Consider the following 3,540-nt stretch of genomic DNA (forward strand, 5'->3'; position numbering starts at 1 on the left):
GATTTTCTTGGTAAAATACAAGAATTCCTTACCATTGCCTTCTCCTGCACAGTATAAAATGATGCCCTTATCTTTGACACCAAAGTCATCACCCACCTCCAGAATATTTCCACGTGACTTCTACCCAACGTAGGTGTCTGCTTGCTTTAATTTAGCTGAAATAACCTTGCTCTGGTGACTCAGCTGGGATTACATCCTCTTGGCAACATTCCCAATGTTCTTTGCTTGTCCCTCTCAGTAACAACACTCGGCCAAGATAAGGCAGCAGCACAAAGGGATTTGAGAACCACAACTGTGTAATCCCATAAAAACGGTTCTAGCTTAGATCCTGGTACAGGAGGCTGCACGGGCCTGTAAGTGTTTGTTCTTGATTGACTAAACTTGATAGATTTATCCAGTGTTTTGAAATCATCTGGCATAGTGACACTGACATCAATATGTAGAACCTTGAGACTGAATCTCATAAATGTCATGTGAAATTTCCAGATAATTTAATAGATGGGTTATGTAGCCACTTCTGAAGCCCCAAATTAGAGGGGAAGTTTCCCTCCAACCTGCAATTATTGTTATGATAGTGATCCAGCATTACTGCTCCTACATAAGAGAAGGACAAAGTGGCCCTATCTAAAACATTGCTCATTTTTCTGCACTTTTGAAAAATGGGTAGCCCTTTCCAGTCTTAAAATGGCTTCACAAAACGACTTCAGGTGGCACAAGTTGAGGGAAAAGGAAATTATGGCACTTATTATGGGATGTAAAAGAAAAGATTCTTAATGAAGCCCTCGTGGCATGCTCAATTTTAGGCATTTTGGACTTCTTTAAAGCCTTCGGCAAATTATAGTTCAGAGGCTATCACAAAAGGTAAAGATTCTGACAACTGCATGAAAGCTGATTGCCAACAGTATTTGGTAAATGAAAAGCAGTGAGTTATAATGTCAGTACAGATCACAAAGCCATAATTATGTGTTCTAAAATTATCACCTCAGAGCCAGAGAGATATCCAGTCTCCCTACAGCTTCTGTAATTGGAGCTGTCATAAAAGGACTACCCCATGATAACCCCTCATTGTGATATGCACAGTGCCATTGATTGGAGACTACCGGTATTTACAAGCTAAAATCAGATATTTTTGCAGCCATTTTAAGATCACAGAAACCACTTGGACTAGCCGTTGTCAGAGATAACAGGAAAAAATACACTACAGTGCACAGACATGGGAGGAGCTGAAGGAAATTATCATTTTCTCTGGGCATTGATATTAGTTTAAAGTGGAAAATCCAGTGTGTGAACAGCCAACTTGTGAGATGTGAGGCATTTATTTTTATTATGGAATTTTTATCCCTTGGAATATATATCTCAGTTCCACAATGAATAAACAGTTATATTTGTAGCAACCAAAAACAAACTGGGAAGCTAATAGCTCTTTCGTACCCGATCCAACACATACTATTTTGCCTTTTTTCTAAAATGGTTATTTTCAGTGTTAACAGAAGAGATCATGCTCATGATTGCTTACGTTCGAATGGGGGGGGGGGGGGGGGGGGGGGGGGGGGGGGGGGGGGGGGGGCAATTCAAGGTGCTGGCTGTCACCTATAAAATCCTTTTATGTCGTAGGGCCTGATTAGCTGCAGGATTACCAGTCTTCACCCATTTCTGCCCAGTTAATACATTCAGGCAGACTAGTGTGTCTTGGATCCCCTCAATTAAACAGTTTAATCAATCAAACAGTTGTGGGGAATTGTGTCTTCTCTGTCCCAGCCTATATTCTCTGTCCCAATTGCATCCCTCAGAGATGCAAATGGGATCCATCCCCTGGGGTTCCCGAAGGCCTTTAAGGCTTGGCTTTGTTCTCAGGCCTGGGATTATTGTGTAAGTGGAGCCTCTGTGGTGTTTTTAATTGTTATGGCTTGGTTATGTCTGGGCTGTTATGCTTTGTGGCTAGTTGTATTAAAACTCAGTTTTGGTTTATTCAATGAACCATAATTAAATAATTCTAGGTTTATGATGTAGGACCCAGGTCAGAGCTGAAATTATTTGCATTACTACTAAAGGCTGCACTCCATTGCACTAAATGGCTTCTGTACTCCTTAATCTGACAAAGTCACCCATTAATTCCATGAATCATGACTGACGGATTTGCACAATTGATTCAATCATAAGGTGGCCCTATGGCTGGATTGATACAATGCAGCTAGCAGTTAATAGTCAGCGGCTACATTTGAACAAGCTGCTATATATACAAAGTTAAAACAAGATTAATTTGTGAGTCAGTGTGTTCTGAGAATCCGAAATTTGTCTTAACCTGCAAAGCGAATCAGAGCATAGCAAAATGTTTGGTTGGTTTTGGGCATTACGTATTATATAACCTGGGTTTATGATTCGGCTCGTTGTGTGAACTCACTTGCTGAGGGGTGGGCACATCTCTTGCCAGTGACATCTACCCGACTCATTAGATCGAGGAGGCAGGGAATGTTGCAAGTCCCACCTGAGGGAGATACACCTGGTGGGACCCAGAAGAAGGGCCTTCTCCGTGGTGGCTCTCTCTCTCTGGAACATCATCCTCCCGGAAATTAGAATGGCCCCCTCACTAATACTCTTCCGGAAGGCACTGAAGACCTGGCTTTGGATGAAGCCCATCAAATGGCTAGTGTGATCTGCTGACGCCGGGGTGGGGGTGGGGGTGGGAATTGGTTTTTGTTTTGTTTTTTGCTTTCCCAAATTTTGTTCTATTGTACTTTACTAATTTATTTGATTCTTTTCCTAGTTTTTATTGTTTTTATTTTTATTTTTTTTGTTTTAAATATGGTTTTACATTGTGCAAGCCGCTCGAGTCGCCCTGGGTAAATAGGCGGCAATACAAATTAATTAATTAATTAAATAAATGCAGGTCCCTCCATTCAGACCTCAGATGCACCAGCCATTTGTCTAAAAGCAGGCCAAAGCCAATCCAGTTCTGCAGTAAAGATAGACTTAACAATGGAACCCAAATGTCTATGTGGGTATATGCATAATTTTGTGTTTTTATTTATTTATTCTGTCATGTTTATGTAGTGTAAATTGGAAGTGGAGACTCTTTTGAGAGCTGTAGGCAACGACATTGCACTTTAATGTAGGCCGATTAGTGTACATTCAAAGGGACAATAAAGTTATTTTAAGTCTAGCGAGACACTGTCAAGTGAGTTTTGCAACCTTTCTTACCACAGTTAAAATGAATCACTGCTGTGTTTTAACATGGTCTTTAAGTGAGTCTGGCTTCCCCCTTTTGACTTTGCTTGCAAAAGAAAGGTGCAAAAAAAAGGGATCGCATGACCCCCGGCATGCTGCACAGGATTAAAGGGGATGCTGCAAAGACCGTAAGTGTGAAAAAACGGTCATAAGTCACTTTTTTTCAGTGACATTGTCACTTTGAATGGTCACTATTACAAGTCAAGGACTAGCTGTACTGAGGGAGGGCGACAGGTGGCTCTGCAATGCCTCGGGCGACCAACAGGGGGCAGCTCAACCTCTCGAGACTCTGCTCTTCGCCACCCTCTAGTGGCC

This window comes from Notechis scutatus, chromosome 7 (genome assembly GCF_049901735.1).
Source record: "Notechis scutatus isolate UNSWTSFEM ecotype Mainland chromosome 7, rNotScu1.2, whole genome shotgun sequence".
Lineage (NCBI taxonomy): Eukaryota > Metazoa > Chordata > Lepidosauria > Squamata > Elapidae > Notechis > Notechis scutatus.